Source organism: Chiloscyllium plagiosum, unplaced genomic scaffold (assembly GCF_037043375.1).
Source record: "Chiloscyllium plagiosum isolate Xiang-an unplaced genomic scaffold, Cpla_swu_hap1 HiC_scaffold_4, whole genome shotgun sequence".
In the NCBI taxonomy this organism is placed as follows: domain Eukaryota; kingdom Metazoa; phylum Chordata; class Chondrichthyes; order Orectolobiformes; family Hemiscylliidae; genus Chiloscyllium; species Chiloscyllium plagiosum.
Window position 1 is genome coordinate 108,166,779 of NW_028270142.1, and position 27,957 is coordinate 108,194,735.

At 55.9% G+C, this 27,957-nt stretch overlaps 12 non-coding genes across 12 annotated transcripts; all 12 read left to right on the plus strand.

The window, feature by feature from the left end:
• The first annotated feature begins 505 nt into the window (after positions 1–505).
• Positions 506–595, plus strand: trnay-gua (transfer RNA tyrosine (anticodon GUA)). The gene is given in 2 exon segments: positions 506–542; positions 560–595. It is a non-coding gene; the product is annotated as a tRNA-Tyr (tRNA).
• Positions 596–2,989: 2,394 nt separating this feature from the next.
• Positions 2,990–3,079, plus strand: trnay-gua (transfer RNA tyrosine (anticodon GUA)). The gene is given in 2 exon segments: positions 2,990–3,026; positions 3,044–3,079. It is a non-coding gene; the product is annotated as a tRNA-Tyr (tRNA).
• A 1,155-nt stretch (positions 3,080–4,234) lies between these two features.
• On the plus strand, positions 4,235–4,324 carry trnay-gua (transfer RNA tyrosine (anticodon GUA)). The gene is given in 2 exon segments: positions 4,235–4,271; positions 4,289–4,324. It is a non-coding gene; the product is annotated as a tRNA-Tyr (tRNA).
• A 2,394-nt stretch (positions 4,325–6,718) lies between these two features.
• trnay-gua (transfer RNA tyrosine (anticodon GUA)) lies at positions 6,719–6,808 on the plus strand. Its single transcript is given in 2 exon segments — positions 6,719–6,755; positions 6,773–6,808. It is a non-coding gene; the product is annotated as a tRNA-Tyr (tRNA).
• A 7,362-nt stretch (positions 6,809–14,170) lies between these two features.
• Positions 14,171–14,260, plus strand: trnay-gua (transfer RNA tyrosine (anticodon GUA)). Its single transcript is given in 2 exon segments — positions 14,171–14,207; positions 14,225–14,260. It is a non-coding gene; the product is annotated as a tRNA-Tyr (tRNA).
• A 1,156-nt stretch (positions 14,261–15,416) lies between these two features.
• On the plus strand, positions 15,417–15,506 carry trnay-gua (transfer RNA tyrosine (anticodon GUA)). Its single transcript is given in 2 exon segments — positions 15,417–15,453; positions 15,471–15,506. It is a non-coding gene; the product is annotated as a tRNA-Tyr (tRNA).
• Positions 15,507–17,900: 2,394 nt separating this feature from the next.
• trnay-gua (transfer RNA tyrosine (anticodon GUA)) lies at positions 17,901–17,990 on the plus strand. Its single transcript is given in 2 exon segments — positions 17,901–17,937; positions 17,955–17,990. It is a non-coding gene; the product is annotated as a tRNA-Tyr (tRNA).
• A 1,152-nt stretch (positions 17,991–19,142) lies between these two features.
• trnay-gua (transfer RNA tyrosine (anticodon GUA)) lies at positions 19,143–19,232 on the plus strand. Its single transcript is given in 2 exon segments — positions 19,143–19,179; positions 19,197–19,232. It is a non-coding gene; the product is annotated as a tRNA-Tyr (tRNA).
• Positions 19,233–22,868: 3,636 nt separating this feature from the next.
• trnay-gua (transfer RNA tyrosine (anticodon GUA)) lies at positions 22,869–22,958 on the plus strand. The gene is given in 2 exon segments: positions 22,869–22,905; positions 22,923–22,958. It is a non-coding gene; the product is annotated as a tRNA-Tyr (tRNA).
• A 1,152-nt stretch (positions 22,959–24,110) lies between these two features.
• trnay-gua (transfer RNA tyrosine (anticodon GUA)) lies at positions 24,111–24,200 on the plus strand. The gene is given in 2 exon segments: positions 24,111–24,147; positions 24,165–24,200. It is a non-coding gene; the product is annotated as a tRNA-Tyr (tRNA).
• Positions 24,201–26,594: 2,394 nt separating this feature from the next.
• Positions 26,595–26,684, plus strand: trnay-gua (transfer RNA tyrosine (anticodon GUA)). Its single transcript is given in 2 exon segments — positions 26,595–26,631; positions 26,649–26,684. It is a non-coding gene; the product is annotated as a tRNA-Tyr (tRNA).
• A 1,152-nt stretch (positions 26,685–27,836) lies between these two features.
• On the plus strand, positions 27,837–27,926 carry trnay-gua (transfer RNA tyrosine (anticodon GUA)). Its single transcript is given in 2 exon segments — positions 27,837–27,873; positions 27,891–27,926. It is a non-coding gene; the product is annotated as a tRNA-Tyr (tRNA).
• The last annotated feature ends 31 nt before the right edge of the window (positions 27,927–27,957 follow it).

The window sequence follows — 27,957 nt, forward strand, 5'->3', positions numbered from 1 at the left end:
TCTGCAGCAGACGGATTACCGTTTGCGTACGCCGCCTCCCTGAGAGTGGTCCCGAAAGATCAAAAGCTTCAAGCGTGAGCGACAGGCAGGTCCTGCTGTTTCAGGGTGCAGCGTAGGAAGAAAGTCGAGCTGCGCAGCGAAGGCAAACGCCTGCGGGTGAAAGTCAGCTCCTTGAAAGGATCATACAGGTGGTGGGTGAGCTGCCTGAGGTCAGCGGGCACGTCCTGGACGTGTTTGGAGGCAACTTGAACCAGTCGGTAAGCTGCGGCCCAAACCCTAACCTGACATGTACATGAAGCTGCGAGTCAGGTACTGTACCGGCAGAATCTGGCAGTTTCGGATCAGCACTCAAGACGATTTCTTCATGCCAGCACTGGCCGAAGCTGTGGAGATCAGCCATTGGCTCAGGATCTCCCAGAGTGACAGATTTTCAGGGAGGCAACGGCGTCACATTAGTGGAGGAGTGCGGCAAAGTATCAGCAAGGGAGAGCCACTGCTGGGCTCTCCTTCGATAGCTCAGCTGGTAGAGCGGAGGACTGTAGTGTGTCGCAAATCTGTCATCCTTAGGTCGCCGGTTCAATTCCGGCTCGAAGGAGCCTCGGCTGCGTTTTTGGAAAGAGTGAGCATTCACCAGCACGCGGGCCACAGCAACACAGATGAGCTGAAAACGCGACACCGCTTTCAGGACACATCAGCACACGCCCTTCCCCCTCTGCAACGAGCCAGCTGTCTCCGTGCTGCAGCTGACGGCCAGCAGGGTGCCTTTTTTTCAACACAAACGCATGAAAGCACTTTGTGCTCACTGCAACCAAATTAAGTCTTCTATCAGTCAGGCGGGGCCACCCGACGTCACCTCACGCTCGTGGTGGCTGCGCCAAGGTTGAAGTCGTTTCGACCTCCAATCAGCAATTGCCATCTCCTCAGCACTTCTTTCCTCGTCCATGTGGCCTTCCGCCTCGCCTGGGTCCACCAGCTGCCGCTGCTGCTCCTCCGACAAGTTGGTTGTTTCAGCGAGACAGGCATCAGCAATGTTTGGTCTCAGCCGTCCGACGGATGAGAGGATTTTCTGCACATCCTGGAGCGTGGCTACTCAGGATCCACTGCGGAAGAAGTCAAAGCATGGCCAGTTCACCGACCGGGCGATTAGCTCAAATGGCAGAGTGCATGCGTGAGGTAGTGGGATCAATGCCCGCATTCTTCACTTGCTTTTAAAACTGCAAGTGCACCCACTCACTCAGCTGGTCTGCAGCAGACGGATTACCGTTTGCGTACGCCGCCTCCCTGAGAGTGGTCCCGAAAGATCAAAAGCTTCAAGCGTGAGCGACAGGCAGGTCCTGCTGTTTCAGGGTGCAGCGTAGGAAGAAAGTCGAGCTGCGCAGCGAAGGCAAACGCCTGCGGGTGAAAGTCAGCTCCTTGAAAGGATCATACAGGTGGTGGGTGAGCTGCCTGAGGTCAGCGGGCACGTCCTGGACGTGTTTGGAGGCAACTTGAACCAGTCGGTAAGTTGCGGCCCAAACCCTAACCTGACGTGTACATGAAGCTGCGAGTCAGGTACTGTACCGGCAGAATCTGGCAGTTTCGGATCAGCACTCAAGACGATTTCTTCATGCCAGCACTGGCCGAAGCTGTGGAGATCAGCCATTGGCTCAGGATCTCCCAGAGTGACAGATTTTCAGGGAGGCAACGGCGTCACATTAGTGGAGGAGTGCGGCAAAGTATCAGCAAGGGAGAGCCACTGCTCGGCTCTCCTTCGATAGCTCAGCTGGTAGAGCGGAGGACTGTAGTGTGTCGCAAATCTGTCATCCTTAGGTCGCTGGTTCAATTCCGGCTCGAAGGAGCCTCGGCTGCGTTTTTGGAAAGAGTGAGCATTCACCAGCACGCGGGCCACAGCAACACAGATGAGCTGAAAACGCGACACCGCTTTCAGGACACATCAGCACACGCCCTTCCCCCTCTGCAACGAGCCAGCTGTCTCCGTGCTGCAGCTGACGGCCAGCAGGGTGCCTTTTTTTCAACACAAACGCATGAAAGCACTTTGTGCTCACTGCAACCAAATTAAGTCTTCTATCAGTCAGGCGGGGCCACCCGACGTCACCTCACGCTCGTGGTGGCTGCGCCAAGGTTGAAGTCGTTTCGACCTCCAATCAGCAATTGCCATCTCCTCAGCACTTCTTTCCTCGTCCATGTGGCCTTCCGCCTCGCCTGGGTCCACCAGCTGCCGCTGCTGCTCCTCCGACAAGTTGGTTGTTTCAGCGAGACAGGCATCAGCAATGTTTGGTCTCAGCCGTCCGACGGATGAGAGGATTTTCTGCACATCCTGGAGCGTGGCTACTCAGGATCCACTGCGGAAGAAGTCAAAGCATGGCCAGCTCACCGCCCGGGCGATTAGCTCAAATGGCAGAGTGCATGCTTGAGGTAGTGGGATCAATGCCCGCATTCTTCACTTGCTTTTAAAACTGCAAGTGCACCCACTCACTCAGCTGGTCTGCAGCAGACGGATTACCGTTTGCGTACGCCGCCTCCCTGAGAGTGGTCCCGAAAGATCAAAAGCTTCAAGCGTGAGCGACAGGCAGGTCCTGCTGTTTCAGGGTGCAGCGTAGGAAGAAAGTCGAGCTGCGCAGCGAAGGCAAACGCCTGCGGGTGAAAGTCAGCTCCTTGAAAGGATCATACAGGTGGTGGGTGAGCTGCCTGAGGTCAGCGGGCACGTCCTGGACGTGTTTGGAGGCAACTTGAACCAGTCGGTAAGCTGCGGCCCAAACCCTAACCTGACATGTACATGAAGCTGCGAGTCAGGTACTGTACCGGCAGAATCTGGCAGTTTCGGATCAGCACTCAAGACGATTTCTTCATGCCAGCACTGGCCGAAGCTGTGGAGATCAGCCATTGGCTCAGGATCTCCCAGAGTGACAGATTTTCAGGGAGGCAACGGCGTCACATTAGTGGAGGAGTGCGGCAAAGTATCAGCAAGGGAGAGCCACTGCTGGGCTCTCCTTCGATAGCTCAGCTGGTAGAGCGGAGGACTGTAGTGTGTCGCAAATCTGTCATCCTTAGGTCGCCGGTTCAATTCCGGCTCGAAGGAGCCTCGGCTGCGTTTTTGGAAAGAGTGAGCATTCACCAGCACGCGGGCCACAGCAACACAGATGAGCTGAAAACGCGACACCGCTTTCAGGACACATCAGCACACGCCCTTCCCCCTCTGCAACGAGCCAGCTGTCTCCGTGCTGCAGCTGACGGCCAGCAGGGTGCCTTTTTTTCAACACAAACGCATGAAAGCACTTTGTGCTCACTGCAACCAAATTAAGTCTTCTATCAGTCAGGCGGGGCCACCCGACGTCACCTCACGCTCGTGGTGGCTGCGCCAAGGTTGAAGTCGTTTCGACCTCCAATCAGCAATTGCCATCTCCTCAGCACTTCTTTCCTCGTCCATGTGGCCTTCCGCCTCGCCTGAGTCCACCAGCTGCCGCTGCTGCTGCTCCTCCGACAAGTTGGTTGTTTCAGCGAGACAGGCATCAGCAATGTTTGGTCTCAGCCGTCCGACGGATGAGAGGATTTTCTGCACATCCTGGAGCGTGGCTACTCAGGATCCACTGCGGAAGAAGTCAAAGCATGGCCAGCTCACCGCCCGGGCGATTGGCTCAAATGGCAGAGTGCATGCTTGAGGTAGTGGGATCAATGCCCGCATTCTTCACTTGCTTTTAAAACTGCAAGTGCACCCACTCACTCAGCTGGTCTGCAGCAGACGGATTACCGTTTGCGTACGCCGCCTCCCTGAGAGTGGTCCCGAAAGATCAAAAGCTTCAAGCGTGAGCGACAGGCAGGTCCTGCTGTTTCAGGGTGCAGCGTAGGAAGAAAGTCGAGCTGCGCAGCGAAGGCAAACGCCTGCGGGTGAAAGTCAGCTCCTTGAAAGGATCATACAGGTGGTGGGTGAGCTGCCTGAGGTCAGCGGGCACGTCCTGGACGTGTTTGGAGGCAACTTGAACCAGTCGGTAAGCTGCGGCCCAAACCCTAACCTGACATGTACATGAAGCTGCGAGTCAGGTACTGTACCGGCAGAATCTGGCAGTTTCGGATCAGCACTCAAGACGATTTCTTCATGCCAGCACTGGCCGAAGCTGTGGAGATCAGCCATTGGCTCAGGATCTCCCAGAGTGACAGATTTTCAGGGAGGCAACGGCGTCACATTAGTGGAGGAGTGCGGCAAAGTATCAGCAAGGGAGAGCCACTGCTGGGCTCTCCTTCGATAGCTCAGCTGGTAGAGCGGAGGACTGTAGTGTGTCGCAAATCTGTCATCCTTAGGTCGCCGGTTCAATTCCGGCTCGAAGGAGCCTCGGCTGCGTTTTTGGAAAGAGTGAGCATTCACCAGCACGCGGGCCACAGCAACACAGATGAGCTGAAAACGCGACACCGCTTTCAGGACACATCAGCACACGCCCTTCCCCCTCTGCAACGAGCCAGCTGTCTCCGTGCTGCAGCTGACGGCCAGCAGGGTGCCTTTTTTTCAACACAAACGCATGAAAGCACTTTGTGCTCACTGCAACCAAATTAAGTCTTCTATCAGTCAGGCGGGGCCACCCGACGTCACCTCACGCTCGTGGTGGCTGCGCCAAGGTTGAAGTCGTTTCGACCTCCAATCAGCAATTGCCATCTCCTCAGCACTTCTTTCCTCGTCCATGTGGCCTTCCGCCTCGCCTGGGTCCACCAGCTGCCGCTGCTGCTCCTCCGACAAGTTGGTTGTTTCAGCGAGACAGGCATCAGCAATGTTTGGTCTCAGCCGTCCGACGGATGAGAGGATTTTCTGCACATCCTGGAGCGTGGCTACTCAGGATCCACTGCGGAAGAAGTCAAAGCATGGCCAGTTCACCGACCGGGCGATTAGCTCAAATGGCAGAGTGCATGCGTGAGGTAGTGGGATCAATGCCCGCATTCTTCACTTGCTTTTAAAACTGCAAGTGCACCCACTCACTCAGCTGGTCTGCAGCAGACGGATTACCGTTTGCGTACGCCGCCTCCCTGAGAGTGGTCCCGAAAGATCAAAAGCTTCAAGCGTGAGCGACAGGCAGGTCCTGCTGTTTCAGGGTGCAGCGTAGGAAGAAAGTCGAGCTGCGCAGCGAAGGCAAACGCCTGCGGGTGAAAGTCAGCTCCTTGAAAGGATCATACAGGTGGTGGGTGAGCTGCCTGAGGTCAGCGGGCACGTCCTGGACGTGTTTGGAGGCAACTTGAACCAGTCGGTAAGTTGCGGCCCAAACCCTAACCTGACATGTACATGAAGCTGCGAGTCAGGTACTGTACCGGCAGAATCTGGCAGTTTCGGATCAGCACTCAAGACGATTTCTTCATGCCAGCACTGGCCGAAGCTGTGGAGATCAGCCATTGGCTCAGGATCTCCCAGAGTGACAGATTTTCAGGGAGGCAACGGCGTCACATTAGTGGAGGAGTGCGGCAAAGTATCAGCAAGGGAGAGCCACTGCTCGGCTCTCCTTCGATAGCTCAGCTGGTAGAGCGGAGGACTGTAGTGTGTCGCAAATCTGTCATCCTTAGGTCGCTGGTTCAATTCCGGCTCGAAGGAGCCTCGGCTGCGTTTTTGGAAAGAGTGAGCATTCACCAGCACGCGGGCCACAGCAACACAGATGAGCTGAAAACGCGACACCGCTTTCAGGACACATCAGCACACGCCCTTCCCCCTCTGCAACGAGCCAGCTGTCTCCGTGCTGCAGCTGACGGCCAGCAGGGTGCCTTTTTTTCAACACAAACGCATGAAAGCACTTTGTGCTCACTGCAACCAAATTAAGTCTTCTATCAGTCAGGCGGGGCCACCCGACGTCACCTCACGCTCGTGGTGGCTGCGCCAAGGTTGAAGTCGTTTCGACCTCCAATCAGCAATTGCCATCTCCTCAGCACTTCTTTCCTCGTCCATGTGGCCTTCCGCCTCGCCTGAGTCCACCAGCTGCCGCTGCTGCTCCTCCGACAAGTTGGTTGTTTCAGCGAGACAGGCATCAGCAATGTTTGGTCTCAGCCGTCCGACGGATGAGAGGATTTTCTGCACATCCTGGAGCGTGGCTACTCAGGATCCACTGCGGAAGAAGTCAAAGCATGGCCAGTTCACCGACCGGGCGATTAGCTCAAATGGCAGAGTGCATACGTGAGGTAGTGGGATCAATGCCCGCATTCTTCACTTGCTTTTAAAACTGCAAGTGCACCCACTCACTCAGCTGGTCTGCAGCAGACGGATTACCGTTTGCGTACGCCGCCTCCCTGAGAGTGGTCCCGAAAGATCAAAAGCTTCAAGCGTGAGCGACAGGCAGGTCCTGCTGTTTCAGGGTGCAGCGTAGGAAGAAAGTCGAGCTGCGCAGCGAAGGCAAACGCCTGCGGGTGAAAGTCAGCTCCTTGAAAGGATCATACAGGTGGTGGGTGAGCTGCCTGAGGTCAGCGGGCACGTCCTGGACGTGTTTGGAGGCAACTTGAACCAGTCGGTAAGTTGCGGCCCAAACCCTAACCTGACATGTACATGAAGCTGCGAGTCAGGTACTGTACCGGCAGAATCTGGCAGTTTCGGATCAGCACTCAAGACGATTTCTTCATGCCAGCACTGGCCGAAGCTGTGGAGATCAGCCATTGGCTCAGGATCTCCCAGAGTGACAGATTTTCAGGGAGGCAACGGCGTCACATTAGTGGAGGAGTGCGGCAAAGTATCAGCAAGGGAGAGCCACTGCTCGGCTCTCCTTCGATAGCTCAGCTGGTAGAGCGGAGGACTGTAGTGTGTCGCAAATCTGTCATCCTTAGGTCGCCGGTTCAATTCCGGCTCGAAGGAGCCTCGGCTGCGTTTTTGGAAAGAGTGAGCATTCACCAGCACGCGGGCCACAGCAACACAGATGAGCTGAAAACGCGACACCGCTTTCAGGACACATCAGCACACGCCCTTCCCCCTCTGCAACGAGCCAGCTGTCTCCGTGCTGCAGCTGACGGCCAGCAGGGTGCCTTTTTTTCAACACAAACGCATGAAAGCACTTTGTGCTCACTGCAACCAAATTAAGTCTTCTATCAGTCAGGCGGGGCCACCCGACGTCACCTCACGCTCGTGGTGGCTGCGCCAAGGTTGAAGTCGTTTCGACCTCCAATCAGCAATTGCCATCTCCTCAGCACTTCTTTCCTCGTCCATGTGGCCTTCCGCCTCGCCTGGGTCCACCAGCTGCCGCTGCTGCTCCTCCGACAAGTTGGTTGTTTCAGCGAGACAGGCATCAGCAATGTTTGGTCTCAGCCGTCCGACGGATGAGAGGATTTTCTGCACATCCTGGAGCGTGGCTACTCAGGATCCACTGCGGAAGAAGTCAAAGCATGGCCAGTTCACCGACCGGGCGATTAGCTCAAATGGCAGAGTGCATGCGTGAGGTAGTGGGATCAATGCCCGCATTCTTCACTTGCTTTTAAAACTGCAAGTGCACCCACTCACTCAGCTGGTCTGCAGCAGACGGATTACCGTTTGCGTACGCCGCCTCCCTGAGAGTGGTCCCGAAAGATCAAAAGCTTCAAGCGTGAGCGACAGGCAGGTCCTGCTGTTTCAGGGTGCAGCGTAGGAAGAAAGTCGAGCTGCGCAGCGAAGGCAAACGCCTGCGGGTGAAAGTCAGCTCCTTGAAAGGATCATACAGGTGGTGGGTGAGCTGCCTGAGGTCAGCGGGCACGTCCTGGACGTGTTTGGAGGCAACTTGAACCAGTCGGTAAGTTGCGGCCCAAACCCTAACCTGACATGTACATGAAGCTGCGAGTCAGGTACTGTACCGGCAGAATCTGGCAGTTTCGGATCAGCACTCAAGACGATTTCTTCATGCCAGCACTGGCCGAAGCTGTGGAGATCAGCCATTGGCTCAGGATCTCCCAGAGTGACAGATTTTCAGGGAGGCAACGGCGTCACATTAGTGGAGGAGTGCGGCAAAGTATCAGCAAGGGAGAGCCACTGCTCGGCTCTCCTTCGATAGCTCAGCTGGTAGAGCGGAGGACTGTAGTGTGTCGCAAATCTGTCATCCTTAGGTCGCTGGTTCAATTCCGGCTCGAAGGAGCCTCGGCTGCGTTTTTGGAAAGAGTGAGCATTCACCAGCACGCGGGCCACAGCAACACAGATGAGCTGAAAACGCGACACCGCTTTCAGGACACATCAGCACACGCCCTTCCCCCTCTGCAACGAGCCAGCTGTCTCCGTGCTGCAGCTGACGGCCAGCAGGGTGCCTTTTTTTCAACACAAACGCATGAAAGCACTTTGTGCTCACTGCAACCAAATTAAGTCTTCTATCAGTCAGGCGGGGCCACCCGACGTCACCTCACGCTCGTGGTGGCTGCGCCAAGGTTGAAGTCGTTTCGACCTCCAATCAGCAATTGCCATCTCCTCAGCACTTCTTTCCTCGTCCATGTGGCCTTCCGCCTCGCCTGGGTCCACCAGCTGCCGCTGCTGCTCCTCCGACAAGTTGGTTGTTTCAGCGAGACAGGCATCAGCAATGTTTGGTCTCAGCCGTCCGACGGATGAGAGGATTTTCTGCACATCCTGGAGCGTGGCTACTCAGGATCCACTGCGGAAGAAGTCAAAGCATGGCCAGTTCACCGACCGGGCGATTAGCTCAAATGGCAGAGTGCATGCGTGAGGTAGTGGGATCAATGCCCGCATTCTTCACTTGCTTTTAAAACTGCAAGTGCACCCACTCACTCAGCTGGTCTGCAGCAGACGGATTACCGTTTGCGTACGCCGCCTCCCTGAGAGTGGTCCCGAAAGATCAAAAGCTTCAAGCGTGAGCGACAGGCAGGTCCTGCTGTTTCAGGGTGCAGCGTAGGAAGAAAGTCGAGCTGCGCAGCGAAGGCAAACGCCTGCGGGTGAAAGTCAGCTCCTTGAAAGGATCATACAGGTGGTGGGTGAGCTGCCTGAGGTCAGCGGGCACGTCCTGGACGTGTTTGGAGGCAACTTGAACCAGTCGGTAAGTTGCGGCCCAAACCCTAACCTGACATGTACATGAAGCTGCGAGTCAGGTACTGTACCGGCAGAATCTGGCAGTTTCGGATCAGCACTCAAGACGATTTCTTCATGCCAGCACTGGCCGAAGCTGTGGAGATCAGCCATTGGCTCAGGATCTCCCAGAGTGACAGATTTTCAGGGAGGCAACGGCGTCACATTAGTGGAGGAGTGCGGCAAAGTATCAGCAAGGGAGAGCCACTGCTGGGCTCTCCTTCGATAGCTCAGCTGGTAGAGCGGAGGACTGTAGTGTGTCGCAAATCTGTCATCCTTAGGTCGCTGGTTCAATTCCGGCTCGAAGGAGCCTCGGCTGCGTTTTTGGAAAGAGTGAGCATTCACCAGCACGCGGGCCACAGCAACACAGATGAGCTGAAAACGCGACACCGCTTTCAGGACACATCAGCACACGCCCTTCCCCCTCTGCAACGAGCCAGCTGTCTCCGTGCTGCAGCTGACGGCCAGCAGGGTGCCTTTTTTTCAACACAAACGCATGAAAGCACTTTGTGCTCACTGCAACCAAATTAAGTCTTCTATCAGTCAGGCGGGGCCACCCGACGTCACCTCACGCTCGTGGTGGCTGCGCCAAGGTTGAAGTCGTTTCGACCTCCAATCAGCAATTGCCATCTCCTCAGCACTTCTTTCCTCGTCCATGTGGCCTTCCGCCTCGCCTGAGTCCACCAGCTGCCGCTGCTGCTCCTCCGACAAGTTGGTTGTTTCAGCGAGACAGGCATCAGCAATGTTTGGTCTCAGCCGTCCGACGGATGAGAGGATTTTCTGCACATCCTGGAGCGTGGCTACTCAGGATCCACTGCGGAAGAAGTCAAAGCATGGCCAGCTCACCGCCCGGGCGATTAGCTCAAATGGCAGAGTGCATGCGTGAGGTAGTGGGATCAATGCCCGCATTCTTCACTTGCTTTTAAAACTGCAAGTGCACCCACTCACTCAGCTGGTCTGCAGCAGACGGATTACCGTTTGCGTACGCCGCCTCCCTGAGAGTGGTCCCGAAAGATCAAAAGCTTCAAGCGTGAGCGACAGGCAGGTCCTGCTGTTTCAGGGTGCAGCGTAGGAAGAAAGTCGAGCTGCGCAGCGAAGGCAAACGCCTGCGGGTGAAAGTCAGCTCCTTGAAAGGATCATACAGGTGGTGGGTGAGCTGCCTGAGGTCAGCGGGCACGTCCTGGACGTGTTTGGAGGCAACTTGAACCAGTCGGTAAGTTGCGGCCCAAACCCTAACCTGACATGTACATGAAGCTGCGAGTCAGGTACTGTACCGGCAGAATCTGGCAGTTTCGGATCAGCACTCAAGACGATTTCTTCATGCCAGCACTGGCCGAAGCTGTGGAGATCAGCCATTGGCTCAGGATCTCCCAGAGTGACAGATTTTCAGGGAGGCAACGGCGTCACATTAGTGGAGGAGTGCGGCAAAGTATCAGCAAGGGAGAGCCACTGCTCGGCTCTCCTTCGATAGCTCAGCTGGTAGAGCGGAGGACTGTAGTGTGTCGCAAATCTGTCATCCTTAGGTCGCTGGTTCAATTCCGGCTCGAAGGAGCCTCGGCTGCGTTTTTGGAAAGAGTGAGCATTCACCAGCACGCGGGCCACAGCAACACAGATGAGCTGAAAACGCGACACCGCTTTCAGGACACATCAGCACACGCCCTTCCCCCTCTGCAACGAGCCAGCTGTCTCCGTGCTGCAGCTGACGGCCAGCAGGGTGCCTTTTTTTCAACACAAACGCATGAAAGCACTTTGTGCTCACTGCAACCAAATTAAGTCTTCTATCAGTCAGGCGGGGCCACCCGACGTCACCTCACGCTCGTGGTGGCTGCGCCAAGGTTGAAGTCGTTTCGACCTCCAATCAGCAATTGCCATCTCCTCAGCACTTCTTTCCTCGTCCATGTGGCCTTCCGCCTCGCCTGAGTCCACCAGCTGCCGCTGCTGCTCCTCCGACAAGTTGGTTGTTTCAGCGAGACAGGCATCAGCAATGTTTGGTCTCAGCCGTCCGACGGATGAGAGGATTTTCTGCACATCCTGGAGCGTGGCTACTCAGGATCCACTGCGGAAGAAGTCAAAGCATGGCCAGCTCACCGCCCGGGCGATTAGCTCAAATGGCAGAGTGCATGCGTGAGGTAGTGGGATCAATGCCCGCATTCTTCACTTGCTTTTAAAACTGCAAGTGCACCCACTCACTCAGCTGGTCTGCAGCAGACGGATTACCGTTTGCGTACGCCGCCTCCCTGAGAGTGGTCCCGAAAGATCAAAAGCTTCAAGCGTGAGCGACAGGCAGGTCCTGCTGTTTCAGGGTGCAGCGTAGGAAGAAAGTCGAGCTGCGCAGCGAAGGCAAACGCCTGCGGGTGAAAGTCAGCTCCTTGAAAGGATCATACAGGTGGTGGGTGAGCTGCCTGAGGTCAGCGGGCACGTCCTGGACGTGTTTGGAGGCAACTTGAACCAGTCGGTAAGTTGCGGCCCAAACCCTAACCTGACATGTACATGAAGCTGCGAGTCAGGTACTGTACCGGCAGAATCTGGCAGTTTCGGATCAGCACTCAAGACGATTTCTTCATGCCAGCACTGGCCGAAGCTGTGGAGATCAGCCATTGGCTCAGGATCTCCCAGAGTGACAGATTTTCAGGGAGGCAACGGCGTCACATTAGTGGAGGAGTGCGGCAAAGTATCAGCAAGGGAGAGCCACTGCTCGGCTCTCCTTCGATAGCTCAGCTGGTAGAGCGGAGGACTGTAGTGTGTCGCAAATCTGTCATCCTTAGGTCGCTGGTTCAATTCCGGCTCGAAGGAGCCTCGGCTGCGTTTTTGGAAAGAGTGAGCATTCACCAGCACGCGGGCCACAGCAACACAGATGAGCTGAAAACGCGACACCGCTTTCAGGACACATCAGCACACGCCCTTCCCCCTCTGCAACGAGCCAGCTGTCTCCGTGCTGCAGCTGACGGCCAGCAGGGTGCCTTTTTTTCAACACAAACGCATGAAAGCACTTTGTGCTCACTGCAACCAAATTAAGTCTTCTATCAGTCAGGCGGGGCCACCCGACGTCACCTCACGCTCGTGGTGGCTGCGCCAAGGTTGAAGTCGTTTCGACCTCCAATCAGCAATTGCCATCTCCTCAGCACTTCTTTCCTCGTCCATGTGGCCTTCCGCCTCGCCTGAGTCCACCAGCTGCCGCTGCTGCTCCTCCGACAAGTTGGTTGTTTCAGCGAGACAGGCATCAGCAATGTTTGGTCTCAGCCGTCCGACGGATGAGAGGATTTTCTGCACATCCTGGAGCGTGGCTACTCAGGATCCACTGCGGAAGAAGTCAAAGCATGGCCAGCTCACCGCCCGGGCGATTAGCTCAAATGGCAGAGTGCATGCGTGAGGTAGTGGGATCAATGCCCGCATTCTTCACTTGCTTTTAAAACTGCAAGTGCACCCACTCACTCAGCTGGTCTGCAGCAGACGGATTACCGTTTGCGTACGCCGCCTCCCTGAGAGTGGTCCCGAAAGATCAAAAGCTTCAAGCGTGAGCGACAGGCAGGTCCTGCTGTTTCAGGGTGCAGCGTAGGAAGAAAGTCGAGCTGCGCAGCGAAGGCAAACGCCTGCGGGTGAAAGTCAGCTCCTTGAAAGGATCATACAGGTGGTGGGTGAGCTGCCTGAGGTCAGCGGGCACGTCCTGGACGTGTTTGGAGGCAACTTGAACCAGTCGGTAAGTTGCGGCCCAAACCCTAACCTGACATGTACATGAAGCTGCGAGTCAGGTACTGTACCGGCAGAATCTGGCAGTTTCGGATCAGCACTCAAGACGATTTCTTCATGCCAGCACTGGCCGAAGCTGTGGAGATCAGCCATTGGCTCAGGATCTCCCAGAGTGACAGATTTTCAGGGAGGCAACGGCGTCACATTAGTGGAGGAGTGCGGCAAAGTATCAGCAAGGGAGAGCCACTGCTCGGCTCTCCTTCGATAGCTCAGCTGGTAGAGCGGAGGACTGTAGTGTGTCGCAAATCTGTCATCCTTAGGTCGCTGGTTCAATTCCGGCTCGAAGGAGCCTCGGCTGCGTTTTTGGAAAGAGTGAGCATTCACCAGCACGCGGGCCACAGCAACACAGATGAGCTGAAAACGCGACACCGCTTTCAGGACACATCAGCACACGCCCTTCCCCCTCTGCAACGAGCCAGCTGTCTCCGTGCTGCAGCTGACGGCCAGCAGGGTGCCTTTTTTTCAACACAAACGCATGAAAGCACTTTGTGCTCACTGCAACCAAATTAAGTCTTCTATCAGTCAGGCGGGGCCACCCGACGTCACCTCACGCTCGTGGTGGCTGCGCCAAGGTTGAAGTCGTTTCGACCTCCAATCAGCAATTGCCATCTCCTCAGCACTTCTTTCCTCGTCCATGTGGCCTTCCGCCTCGCCTGGGTCCACCAGCTGCCGCTGCTGCTCCTCCGACAAGTTGGTTGTTTCAGCGAGACAGGCATCAGCAATGTTTGGTCTCAGCCGTCCGACGGATGAGAGGATTTTCTGCACATCCTGGAGCGTGGCTACTCAGGATCCACTGCGGAAGAAGTCAAAGCATGGCCAGCTCACCGCCCGGGCGATTAGCTCAAATGGCAGAGTGCATGCTTGAGGTAGTGGGATCAATGCCCGCATTCTTCACTTGCTTTTAAAACTGCAAGTGCACCCACTCACTCAGCTGGTCTGCAGCAGACGGATTACCGTTTGCGTACGCCGCCTCCCTGAGAGTGGTCCCGAAAGATCAAAAGCTTCAAGCGTGAGCGACAGGCAGGTCCTGCTGTTTCAGGGTGCAGCGTAGGAAGAAAGTCGAGCTGCGCAGCGAAGGCAAACGCCTGCGGGTGAAAGTCAGCTCCTTGAAAGGATCATACAGGTGGTGGGTGAGCTGCCTGAGGTCAGCGGGCACGTCCTGGACGTGTTTGGAGGCAACTTGAACCAGTCGGTAAGCTGCGGCCCAAACCCTAACCTGACATGTACATGAAGCTGCGAGTCAGGTACTGTACCGGCAGAATCTGGCAGTTTCGGATCAGCACTCAAGACGATTTCTTCATGCCAGCACTGGCCGAAGCTGTGGAGATCAGCCATTGGCTCAGGATCTCCCAGAGTGACAGATTTTCAGGGAGGCAACGGCGTCACATTAGTGGAGGAGTGCGGCAAAGTATCAGCAAGGGAGAGCCACTGCTGGGCTCTCCTTCGATAGCTCAGCTGGTAGAGCGGAGGACTGTAGTGTGTCGCAAATCTGTCATCCTTAGGTCGCCGGTTCAATTCCGGCTCGAAGGAGCCTCGGCTGCGTTTTTGGAAAGAGTGAGCATTCACCAGCACGCGGGCCACAGCAACACAGATGAGCTGAAAACGCGACACCGCTTTCAGGACACATCAGCACACGCCCTTCCCCCTCTGCAACGAGCCAGCTGTCTCCGTGCTGCAGCTGACGGCCAGCAGGGTGCCTTTTTTTTCAACACAAACGCATGAAAGCACTTTGTGCTCACTGCAACCAAATTAAGTCTTCTATCAGTCAGGCGGGGCCACCCGACGTCACCTCACGCTCGTGGTGGCTGCGCCAAGGTTGAAGTCGTTTCGACCTCCAATCAGCAATTGCCATCTCCTCAGCACTTCTTTCCTCGTCCATGTGGCCTTCCGCCTCGCCTGAGTCCACCAGCTGCCGCTGCTGCTGCTCCTCCGACAAGTTGGTTGTTTCAGCGAGACAGGCATCAGCAATGTTTGGTCTCAGCCGTCCGACGGATGAGAGGATTTTCTGCACATCCTGGAGCGTGGCTACTCAGGATCCACTGCGGAAGAAGTCAAAGCATGGCCAGCTCACCGCCCGGGCGATTGGCTCAAATGGCAGAGTGCATGCTTGAGGTAGTGGGATCAATGCCCGCATTCTTCACTTGCTTTTAAAACTGCAAGTGCACCCACTCACTCAGCTGGTCTGCAGCAGACGGATTACCGTTTGCGTACGCCGCCTCCCTGAGAGTGGTCCCGAAAGATCAAAAGCTTCAAGCGTGAGCGACAGGCAGGTCCTGCTGTTTCAGGGTGCAGCGTAGGAAGAAAGTCGAGCTGCGCAGCGAAGGCAAACGCCTGCGGGTGAAAGTCAGCTCCTTGAAAGGATCATACAGGTGGTGGGTGAGCTGCCTGAGGTCAGCGGGCACGTCCTGGACGTGTTTGGAGGCAACTTGAACCAGTCGGTAAGCTGCGGCCCAAACCCTAACCTGACATGTACATGAAGCTGCGAGTCAGGTACTGTACCGGCAGAATCTGGCAGTTTCGGATCAGCACTCAAGACGATTTCTTCATGCCAGCACTGGCCGAAGCTGTGGAGATCAGCCATTGGCTCAGGATCTCCCAGAGTGACAGATTTTCAGGGAGGCAACGGCGTCACATTAGTGGAGGAGTGCGGCAAAGTATCAGCAAGGGAGAGCCACTGCTGGGCTCTCCTTCGATAGCTCAGCTGGTAGAGCGGAGGACTGTAGTGTGTCGCAAATCTGTCATCCTTAGGTCGCCGGTTCAATTCCGGCTCGAAGGAGCCTCGGCTGCGTTTTTGGAAAGAGTGAGCATTCACCAGCACGCGGGCCACAGCAACACAGATGAGCTGAAAACGCGACACCGCTTTCAGGACACATCAGCACACGCCCTTCCCCCTCTGCAACGAGCCAGCTGTCTCCGTGCTGCAGCTGACGGCCAGCAGGGTGCCTTTTTTTCAACACAAACGCATGAAAGCACTTTGTGCTCACTGCAACCAAATTAAGTCTTCTATCAGTCAGGCGGGGCCACCCGACGTCACCTCACGCTCGTGGTGGCTGCGCCAAGGTTGAAGTCGTTTCGACCTCCAATCAGCAATTGCCATCTCCTCAGCACTTCTTTCCTCGTCCATGTGGCCTTCCGCCTCGCCTGGGTCCACCAGCTGCCGCTGCTGCTCCTCCGACAAGTTGGTTGTTTCAGCGAGACAGGCATCAGCAATGTTTGGTCTCAGCCGTCCGACGGATGAGAGGATTTTCTGCACATCCTGGAGCGTGGCTACTCAGGATCCACTGCGGAAGAAGTCAAAGCATGGCCAGTTCACCGACCGGGCGATTAGCTCAAATGGCAGAGTGCATGCGTGAGGTAGTGGGATCAATGCCCGCATTCTTCACTTGCTTTTAAAACTGCAAGTGCACCCACTCACTCAGCTGGTCTGCAGCAGACGGATTACCGTTTGCGTACGCCGCCTCCCTGAGAGTGGTCCCGAAAGATCAAAAGCTTCAAGCGTGAGCGACAGGCAGGTCCTGCTGTTTCAGGGTGCAGCGTAGGAAGAAAGTCGAGCTGCGCAGCGAAGGCAAACGCCTGCGGGTGAAAGTCAGCTCCTTGAAAGGATCATACAGGTGGTGGGTGAGCTGCCTGAGGTCAGCGGGCACGTCCTGGACGTGTTTGGAGGCAACTTGAACCAGTCGGTAAGTTGCGGCCCAAACCCTAACCTGACATGTACATGAAGCTGCGAGTCAGGTACTGTACCGGCAGAATCTGGCAGTTTCGGATCAGCACTCAAGACGATTTCTTCATGCCAGCACTGGCCGAAGCTGTGGAGATCAGCCATTGGCTCAGGATCTCCCAGAGTGACAGATTTTCAGGGAGGCAACGGCGTCACATTAGTGGAGGAGTGCGGCAAAGTATCAGCAAGGGAGAGCCACTGCTCGGCTCTCCTTCGATAGCTCAGCTGGTAGAGCGGAGGACTGTAGTGTGTCGCAAATCTGTCATCCTTAGGTCGCTGGTTCAATTCCGGCTCGAAGGAGCCTCGGCTGCGTTTTTGGAAAGAGTGAGCATTCACCAGCACGCGGGCCACAGCAACACAGATGAGCTGAAAACGCGACACCGCTTTCAGGACACATCAGCACACGCCCTTCCCCCTCTGCAACGAGCCAGCTGTCTCCGTGCTGCAGCTGACGGCCAGCAGGGTGCCTTTTTTTCAACACAAACGCATGAAAGCACTTTGTGCTCACTGCAACCAAATTAAGTCTTCTATCAGTCAGGCGGGGCCACCCGACGTCACCTCACGCTCGTGGTGGCTGCGCCAAGGTTGAAGTCGTTTCGACCTCCAATCAGCAATTGCCATCTCCTCAGCACTTCTTTCCTCGTCCATGTGGCCTTCCGCCTCGCCTGAGTCCACCAGCTGCCGCTGCTGCTCCTCCGACAAGTTGGTTGTTTCAGCGAGACAGGCATCAGCAATGTTTGGTCTCAGCCGTCCGACGGATGAGAGGATTTTCTGCACATCCTGGAGCGTGGCTACTCAGGATCCACTGCGGAAGAAGTCAAAGCATGGCCAGTTCACCGACCGGGCGATTAGCTCAAATGGCAGAGTGCATACGTGAGGTAGTGGGATCAATGCCCGCATTCTTCACTTGCTTTTAAAACTGCAAGTGCACCCACTCACTCAGCTGGTCTGCAGCAGACGGATTACCGTTTGCGTACGCCGCCTCCCTGAGAGTGGTCCCGAAAGATCAAAAGCTTCAAGCGTGAGCGACAGGCAGGTCCTGCTGTTTCAGGGTGCAGCGTAGGAAGAAAGTCGAGCTGCGCAGCGAAGGCAAACGCCTGCGGGTGAAAGTCAGCTCCTTGAAAGGATCATACAGGTGGTGGGTGAGCTGCCTGAGGTCAGCGGGCACGTCCTGGACGTGTTTGGAGGCAACTTGAACCAGTCGGTAAGTTGCGGCCCAAACCCTAACCTGACATGTACATGAAGCTGCGAGTCAGGTACTGTACCGGCAGAATCTGGCAGTTTCGGATCAGCACTCAAGACGATTTCTTCATGCCAGCACTGGCCGAAGCTGTGGAGATCAGCCATTGGCTCAGGATCTCCCAGAGTGACAGATTTTCAGGGAGGCAACGGCGTCACATTAGTGGAGGAGTGCGGCAAAGTATCAGCAAGGGAGAGCCACTGCTGGGCTCTCCTTCGATAGCTCAGCTGGTAGAGCGGAGGACTGTAGTGTGTCGCAAATCTGTCATCCTTAGGTCGCCGGTTCAATTCCGGCTCGAAGGAGCCTCGGCTGCGTTTTTGGAAAGAGTGAGCATTCACCAGCACGCGGGCCACAGCAACACAGATGAGCTGAAAACGCGACACCGCTTTCAGGACACATCAGCACACGCCCTTCCCCCTCTGCAACGAGCCAGCTGTCTCCGTGCTGCAGCTGACGGCCAGCAGGGTGCCTTTTTTTCAACACAAACGCATGAAAGCACTTTGTGCTCACTGCAACCAAATTAAGTCTTCTATCAGTCAGGCGGGGCCACCCGACGTCACCTCACGCTCGTGGTGGCTGCGCCAAGGTTGAAGTCGTTTCGACCTCCAATCAGCAATTGCCATCTCCTCAGCACTTCTTTCCTCGTCCATGTGGCCTTCCGCCTCGCCTGGGTCCACCAGCTGCCGCTGCTGCTCCTCCGACAAGTTGGTTGTTTCAGCGAGACAGGCATCAGCAATGTTTGGTCTCAGCCGTCCGACGGATGAGAGGATTTTCTGCACATCCTGGAGCGTGGCTACTCAGGATCCACTGCGGAAGAAGTCAAAGCATGGCCAGCTCACCGCCCGGGCGATTGGCTCAAATGGCAGAGTGCATGCTTGAGGTAGTGGGATCAATGCCCGCATTCTTCACTTGCTTTTAAAACTGCAAGTGCACCCACTCACTCAGCTGGTCTGCAGCAGACGGATTACCGTTTGCGTACGCCGCCTCCCTGAGAGTGGTCCCGAAAGATCAAAAGCTTCAAGCGTGAGCGACAGGCAGGTCCTGCTGTTTCAGGGTGCAGCGTAGGAAGAAAGTCGAGCTGCGCAGCGAAGGCAAACGCCTGCGGGTGAAAGTCAGCTCCTTGAAAGGATCATACAGGTGGTGGGTGAGCTGCCTGAGGTCAGCGGGCACGTCCTGGACGTGTTTGGAGGCAACTTGAACCAGTCGGTAAGCTGCGGCCCAAACCCTAACCTGACATGTACATGAAGCTGCGAGTCAGGTACTGTACCGGCAGAATCTGGCAGTTTCGGATCAGCACTCAAGACGATTTCTTCATGCCAGCACTGGCCGAAGCTGTGGAGATCAGCCATTGGCTCAGGATCTCCCAGAGTGACAGATTTTCAGGGAGGCAACGGCGTCACATTAGTGGAGGAGTGCGGCAAAGTATCAGCAAGGGAGAGCCACTGCTGGGCTCTCCTTCGATAGCTCAGCTGGTAGAGCGGAGGACTGTAGTGTGTCGCAAATCTGTCATCCTTAGGTCGCCGGTTCAATTCCGGCTCGAAGGAGCCTCGGCTGCGTTTTTGGAAAGAGTGAGCATTCACCAGCACGCGGGCCACAGCAACACAGATGAGCTGAAAACGCGACACCGCTTTCAGGACACATCAGCACACGCCCTTCCCCCTCTGCAACGAGCCAGCTGTCTCCGTGCTGCAGCTGACGGCCAGCAGGGTGCCTTTTTTTCAACACAAACGCATGAAAGCACTTTGTGCTCACTGCAACCAAATTAAGTCTTCTATCAGTCAGGCGGGGCCACCCGACGTCACCTCACGCTCGTGGTGGCTGCGCCAAGGTTGAAGTCGTTTCGACCTCCAATCAGCAATTGCCATCTCCTCAGCACTTCTTTCCTCGTCCATGTGGCCTTCCGCCTCGCCTGGGTCCACCAGCTGCCGCTGCTGCTCCTCCGACAAGTTGGTTGTTTCAGCGAGACAGGCATCAGCAATGTTTGGTCTCAGCCGTCCGACGGATGAGAGGATTTTCTGCACATCCTGGAGCGTGGCTACTCAGGATCCACTGCGGAAGAAGTCAAAGCATGGCCAGTTCACCGACCGGGCGATTAGCTCAAATGGCAGAGTGCATGCGTGAGGTAGTGGGATCAATGCCCGCATTCTTCACTTGCTTTTAAAACTGCAAGTGCACCCACTCACTCAGCTGGTCTGCAGCAGACGGATTACCGTTTGCGTACGCCGCCTCCCTGAGAGTGGTCCCGAAAGATCAAAAGCTTCAAGCGTGAGCGACAGGCAGGTCCTGCTGTTTCAGGGTGCAGCGTAGGAAGAAAGTCGAGCTGCGCAGCGAAGGCAAACGCCTGCGGGTGAAAGTCAGCTCCTTGAAAGGATCATACAGGTGGTGGGTGAGCTGCCTGAGGTCAGCGGGCACGTCCTGGACGTGTTTGGAGGCAACTTGAACCAGTCGGTAAGTTGCGGCCCAAACCCTAACCTGACATGTACATGAAGCTGCGAGTCAGGTACTGTACCGGCAGAATCTGGCAGTTTCGGATCAGCACTCAAGACGATTTCTTCATGCCAGCACTGGCCGAAGCTGTGGAGATCAGCCATTGGCTCAGGATCTCCCAGAGTGACAGATTTTCAGGGAGGCAACGGCGTCACATTAGTGGAGGAGTGCGGCAAAGTATCAGCAAGGGAGAGCCACTGCTGGGCTCTCCTTCGATAGCTCAGCTGGTAGAGCGGAGGACTGTAGTGTGTCGCAAATCTGTCATCCTTAGGTCGCTGGTTCAATTCCGGCTCGAAGGAGCCTCGGCTGCGTTTTTGGAAAGAGTGAGCATTCACCAGCACGCGGGCCACAGCAACACAGATGAGCTGAAAACGCGACACCGCTTTCAGGACACATCAGCACACGCCCTTCCCCCTCTGCAACGAGCCAGCTGTCTCCGTGCTGCAGCTGACGGCCAGCAGGGTGCCTTTTTTTCAACACAAACGCATGAAAGCACTTTGTGCTCACTGCAACCAAATTAAGTCTTCTATCAGTCAGGCGGGGCCACCCGACGTCACCTCACGCTCGTGGTGGCTGTGCCAAGGTTGAAGTCGTTTCGACCTCCAATCAGCAATTGCCATCTCCTCAGCACTTCTTTCCTCGTCCATGTGGCCTTCCGCCTCGCCTGAGTCCACCAGCTGCCGCTGCTGCTCCTCCGACAAGTTGGTTGTTTCAGCGAGACAGGCATCAGCAATGTTTGGTCTCAGCCGTCCGACGGATGAGAGGATTTTCTGCACATCCTGGAGCGTGGCTACTCAGGATCCACTGCGGAAGAAGTCAAAGCATGGCCAGCTCACCGCCCGGGCGATTAGCTCAAATGGCAGAGTGCATGCGTGAGGTAGTGGGATCAATGCCCGCATTCTTCACTTGCTTTTAAAACTGCAAGTGCACCCACTCACTCAGCTGGTCTGCAGCAGACGGATTACCGTTTGCGTACGCCGCCTCCCTGAGAGTGGTCCCGAAAGATCAAAAGCTTCAAGCGTGAGCGACAGGCAGGTCCTGCTGTTTCAGGGTGCAGCGTAGGAAGAAAGTCGAGCTGCGCAGCGAAGGCAAACGCCTGCGGGTGAAAGTCAGCTCCTTGAAAGGATCATACAGGTGGTGGGTGAGCTGCCTGAGGTCAGCGGGCACGTCCTGGACGTGTTTGGAGGCAACTTGAACCAGTCGGTAAGTTGCGGCCCAAACCCTAACCTGACATGTACATGAAGCTGCGAGTCAGGTACTGTACCGGCAGAATCTGGCAGTTTCGGATCAGCACTCAAGACGATTTCTTCATGCCAGCACTGGCCGAAGCTGTGGAGATCAGCCATTGGCTCAGGATCTCCCAGAGTGACAGATTTTCAGGGAGGCAACGGCGTCACATTAGTGGAGGAGTGCGGCAAAGTATCAGCAAGGGAGAGCCACTGCTCGGCTCTCCTTCGATAGCTCAGCTGGTAGAGCGGAGGACTGTAGTGTGTCGCAAATCTGTCATCCTTAGGTCGCTGGTTCAATTCCGGCTCGAAGGAGCCTCGGCTGCGTTTTTGTAAAGAGTGAGCATTCACCAGCACGCGGGCCACAGCAACACAGATGAGCTGAAAACGCGACACCGCTTTCAGGACACATCAGCACACGCCCTTCCCCCTCTGCAACGAGCCAGCTGTCTCCGTGCTGCAGCTGACGGCCAGCAGGGTGCCTTTTTTTCAACACAAACGCATGAAAGCACTTTGTGCTCACTGCAACCAAATTAAGTCTTCTATCAGTCAGGCGGGGCCACCCGACGTCACCTCACGCTCGTGGTGGCTGCGCCAAGGTTGAAGTCGTTTCGACCTCCAATCAGCAATTGCCATCTCCTCAGCACTTCTTTCCTCGTCCATGTGGCCTTCCGCCTCGCCTGAGTCCACCAGCTGCCGCTGCTGCTCCTCCGACAAGTTGGTTGTTTCAGCGAGACAGGCATCAGCAATGTTTGGTCTCAGCCGTCCGACGGATGAGAGGATTTTCTGCACATCCTGGAGCGTGGCTACTCAGGATCCACTGCGGAAGAAGTCAAAGCATGGCCAGTTCACCGACCGGGCGATTAGCTCAAATGGCAGAGTGCATGCGTGAGGTAGTGGGATCAATGCCCGCATTCTTCACTTGCTTTTAAAACTGCAAGTGCACCCACTCACTCAGCTGGTCTGCAGCAGACGGATTACCGTTTGCGTACGCCGCCTCCCTGAGAGTGGTCCCGAAAGATCAAAAGCTTCAAGCGTGAGCGACAGGCAGGTCCTGCTGTTTCAGGGTGCAGCGTAGGAAGAAAGTCGAGCTGCGCAGCGAAGGCAAACGCCTGCGGGTGAAAGTCAGCTCCTTGAAAGGATCATACAGGTGGTGGGTGAGCTGCCTGAGGTCAGCGGGCACGTCCTGGACGTGTTTGGAGGCAACTTGAACCAGTCGGTAAGTTGCGGCCCAAACCCTAACCTGACATGTACATGAAGCTGCGAGTCAGGTACTGTACCGGCAGAATCTGGCAGTTTCGGATCAGCACTCAAGACGATTTCTTCATGCCAGCACTGGCCGAAGCTGTGGAGATCAGCCATTGGCTCAGGATCTCCCAGAGTGACAGATTTTCAGGGAGGCAACGGCGTCACATTAGTGGAGGAGTGCGGCAAAGTATCAGCAAGGGAGAGCCACTGCTGGGCTCTCCTTCGATAGCTCAGCTGGTAGAGCGGAGGACTGTAGTGTGTCGCAAATCTGTCATCCTTAGGTCGCCGGTTCAATTCCGGCTCGAAGGAGCCTCGGCTGCGTTTTTGGAAAGAGTGAGCATTCACCAGCACGCGGGCCACAGCAACACAGATGAGCTGAAAACGCGACACCGCTTTCAGGACACATCAGCACACGCCCTTCCCCCTCTGCAACGAGCCAGCTGTCTCCGTGCTGCAGCTGACGGCCAGCAGGGTGCCTTTTTTTCAACACAAACGCATGAAAGCACTTTGTGCTCACTGCAACCAAATTAAGTCTTCTATCAGTCAGGCGGGGCCACCCGACGTCACCTCACGCTCGTGGTGGCTGCGCCAAGGTTGAAGTCGTTTCGACCTCCAATCAGCAATTGCCATCTCCTCAGCACTTCTTTCCTCGTCCATGTGGCCTTCCGCCTCGCCTGGGTCCACCAGCTGCCGCTGCTGCTCCTCCGACAAGTTGGTTGTTTCAGCGAGACAGGCATCAGCAATGTTTGGTCTCAGCCGTCCGACGGATGAGAGGATTTTCTGCACATCCTGGAGCGTGGCTACTCAGGATCCACTGCGGAAGAAGTCAAAGCATGGCCAGCTCACCGCCCGGGCGATTGGCTCAAATGGCAGAGTGCATGCTTGAGGTAGTGGGATCAATGCCCGCATTCTTCACTTGCTTTTAAAACTGCAAGTGCACCCACTCACTCAGCTGGTCTGCAGCAGACGGATTACCGTTTGCGTACGCCGCCTCCCTGAGAGTGGTCCCGAAAGATCAAAAGCTTCAAGCGTGAGCGACAGGCAGGTCCTGCTGTTTCAGGGTGCAGCGTAGGAAGAAAGTCGAGCTGCGCAGCGAAGGCAAACGCCTGCGGGTGAAAGTCAGCTCCTTGAAAGGATCATACAGGTGGTGGGTGAGCTGCCTGAGGTCAGCGGGCACGTCCTGGACGTGTTTGGAGGCAACTTGAACCAGTCGGTAAGCTGCGGCCCAAACCCTAACCTGACATGTACATGAAGCTGCGAGTCAGGTACTGTACCGGCAGAATCTGGCAGTTTCGGATCAGCACTCAAGACGATTTCTTCATGCCAGCACTGGCCGAAGCTGTGGAGATCAGCCATTGGCTCAGGATCTCCCAGAGTGACAGATTTTCAGGGAGGCAACGGCGTCACATTAGTGGAGGAGTGCGGCAAAGTATCAGCAAGGGAGAGCCACTGCTGGGCTCTCCTTCGATAGCTCAGCTGGTAGAGCGGAGGACTGTAGTGTGTCGCAAATCTGTCATCCTTAGGTCGCCGGTTCAATTCCGGCTCGAAGGAGCCTCGGCTGCGTTTTTGGAAAGAGTGAGCATTCACCAGCACGCGGGCCACAGCAACACAGATGAGCTGAAAACGCGACACCGCTTTCAGGACACATCAGCACACGCCCTTCCCCCTCTGCAACGAGCCAGCTGTCTCCGTGCTGCAGCTGACGGCCAGCAGGGTGCCTTTTTTTCAACACAAACGCATGAAAGCACTTTGTGCTCACTGCAACCAAATTAAGTCTTCTATCAGTCAGGCGGGGCCACCCGACGTCACCTCACGCTCGTGGTGGCTGCGCCAAGGTTGAAGTCGTTTCGACCTCCAATCAGCAATTGCCATCTCCTCAGCACTTCTTTCCTCGTCCATGTGGCCTTCCGCCTCGCCTGGGTCCACCAGCTGCCGCTGCTGCTCCTCCGACAAGTTGGTTGTTTCAGCGAGACAGGCATCAGCAATGTTTGGTCTCAGCCGTCCGACGGATGAGAGGATTTTCTGCACATCCTGGAGCGTGGCTACTCAGGATCCACTGCGGAAGAAGTCAAAGCATGGCCAGTTCACCGACCGGGCGATTAGCTCAAATGGCAGAGTGCATGCGTGAGGTAGTGGGATCAATGCCCGCATTCTTCACTTGCTTTTAAAACTGCAAGTGCACCCACTCACTCAGCTGGTCTGCAGCAGACGGATTACCGTTTGCGTACGCCGCCTCCCTGAGAGTGGTCCCGAAAGATCAAAAGCTTCAAGCGTGAGCGACAGGCAGGTCCTGCTGTTTCAGGGTGCAGCGTAGGAAGAAAGTCGAGCTGCGCAGCGAAGGCAAACGCCTGCGGGTGAAAGTCAGCTCCTTGAAAGGATCATACAGGTGGTGGGTGAGCTGCCTGAGGTCAGCGGGCACGTCCTGGACGTGTTTGGAGGCAACTTGAACCAGTCGGTAAGTTGCGGCCCAAACCCTAACCTGACATGTACATGAAGCTGCGAGTCAGGTACTGTACCGGCAGAATCTGGCAGTTTCGGATCAGCACTCAAGACGATTTCTTCATGCCAGCACTGGCCGAAGCTGTGGAGATCAGCCATTGGCTCAGGATCTCCCAGAGTGACAGATTTTCAGGGAGGCAACGGCGTCACATTAGTGGAGGAGTGCGGCAAAGTATCAGCAAGGGAGAGCCACTGCTCGGCTCTCCTTCGATAGCTCAGCTGGTAGAGCGGAGGACTGTAGTGTGTCGCAAATCTGTCATCCTTAGGTCGCTGGTTCAATTCCGGCTCGAAGGAGCCTCGGCTGCGTTTTTGTAAAGAGTGAGCATTCACCAGCACGCGGGCCACAGCAACACAGATGAGCTGAAAACGCGACACCGCTTTCAGGACACATCAGCACACGCCCTTCCCCCTCTGCAACGAGCCAGCTGTCTCCGTGCTGCAGCTGACGGCCAGCAGGGTGCCTTTTTTTCAACACAAACGCATGAAAGCACTTTGTGCTCACTGCAACCAAATTAAGTCTTCTATCAGTCAGGCGGGGCCACCCGACGTCACCTCACGCTCGTGGTGGCTGCGCCAAGGTTGAAGTCGTTTCGACCTCCAATCAGCAATTGCCATCTCCTCAGCACTTCTTTCCTCGTCCATGTGGCCTTCCGCCTCGCCTGAGTCCACCAGCTGCCGCTGCTGCTCCTCCGACAAGTTGGTTGTTTCAGCGAGACAGGCATCAGCAATGTTTGGTCTCAGCCGTCCGACGGATGAGAGGATTTTCTGCACATCCTGGAGCGTGGCTACTCAGGATCCACTGCGGAAGAAGTCAAAGCATGGCCAGTTCACCGACCGGGCGATTAGCTCAAATGGCAGAGTGCATGCGTGAGGTAGTGGGATCAATGCCCGCATTCTTCACTTGCTTTTAAAACTGCAAGTGCACCCACTCACTCAGCTGGTCTGCAGCAGACGGATTACCGTTTGCGTACGCCGCCTCCCTGAGAGTGGTCCCGAAAGATCAAAAGCTTCAAGCGTGAGCGACAGGCAGGTCCTGCTGTTTCAGGGTGCAGCGTAGGAAGAAAGTCGAGCTGCGCAGCGAAGGCAAACGCCTGCGGGTGAAAGTCAGCTCCTTGAAAGGATCATACAGGTGGTGGGTGAGCTGCCTGAGGTCAGCGGGCACGTCCTGGACGTGTTTGGAGGCAACTTGAACCAGTCGGTAAGTTGCGGCCCAAACCCTAACCTGACATGTACATGAAGCTGCGAGTCAGGTACTGTACCGGCAGAATCTGGCAGTTTCGGATCAGCACTCAAGACGATTTCTTCATGCCAGCACTGGCCGAAGCTGTGGAGATCAGCCATTGGCTCAGGATCTCCCAGAGTGACAGATTTTCAGGGAGGCAACGGCGTCACATTAGTGGAGGAGTGCGGCAAAGTATCAGCAAGGGAGAGCCACTGCTGGGCTCTCCTTCGATAGCTCAGCTGGTAGAGCGGAGGACTGTAGTGTGTCGCAAATCTGTCATCCTTAGGTCGCCGGTTCAATTCCGGCTCGAAGGAGCCTCGGCTGCGTTTTTGGAAAGAGTGAGCATTCACCAGCACGCGGGCCACAGCAACACAGATGAGCTGAAAACGCGACACCGCTTTCAGGACACATCAGCACACGCCCTTCCCCCTCTGCAACGAGCCAGCTGTCTCCGTGCTGCAGCTGACGGCCAGCAGGGTGCCTTTTTTTCAACACAAACGCATGAAAGCACTTTGTGCTCACTGCAACCAAATTAAGTCTTCTATCAGTCAGGCGGGGCCACCCGACGTCACCTCACGCTCGTGGTGGCTGCGCCAAGGTTGAAGTCGTTTCGACCTCCAATCAGCAATTGCCATCTCCTCAGCACTTCTTTCCTCGTCCATGTGGCCTTCCGCCTCGCCTGGGTCCACCAGCTGCCGCTGCTGCTCCTCCGACAAGTTGGTTGTTTCAGCGAGACAGGCATCAGCAATGTTTGGTCTCAGCCGTCCGACGGATGAGAGGATTTTCTGCACATCCTGGAGCGTGGCTACTCAGGATCCACTGCGGAAGAAGTCAAAGCATGGCCAGCTCACCGCCCGGGCGATTGGCTCAAATGGCAGAGTGCATGCTTGAGGTAGTGGGATCAATGCCCGCATTCTTCACTTGCTTTTAAAACTGCAAGTGCACCCACTCACTCAGCTGGTCTGCAGCAGACGGATTACCGTTTGCGTACGCCGCCTCCCTGAGAGTGGTCCCGAAAGATCAAAAGCTTCAAGCGTGAGCGACAGGCAGGTCCTGCTGTTTCAGGGTGCAGCGTAGGAAGAAAGTCGAGCTGCGCAGCGAAGGCAAACGCCTGCGGGTGAAAGTCAGCTCCTTGAAAGGATCATACAGGTGGTGGGTGAGCTGCCTGAGGTCAGCGGGCACGTCCTGGACGTGTTTGGAGGCAACTTGAACCAGTCGGTAAGCTGCGGCCCAAACCCTAACCTGACATGTACATGAAGCTGCGAGTCAGGTACTGTACCGGCAGAATCTGGCAGTTTCGGATCAGCACTCAAGACGATTTCTTCATGCCAGCACTGGCCGAAGCTGTGGAGATCAGCCATTGGCTCAGGATCTCCCAGAGTGACAGATTTTCAGGGAGGCAACGGCGTCACATTAGTGGAGGAGTGCGGCAAAGTATCAGCAAGGGAGAGCCACTGCTGGGCTCTCCTTCGATAGCTCAGCTGGTAGAGCGGAGGACTGTAGTGTGTCGCAAATCTGTCATCCTTAGGTCGCCGGTTCAATTCCGGCTCGAAGGAGCCTCGGCTGCGTTTTTGGAAAGAGTGAGCA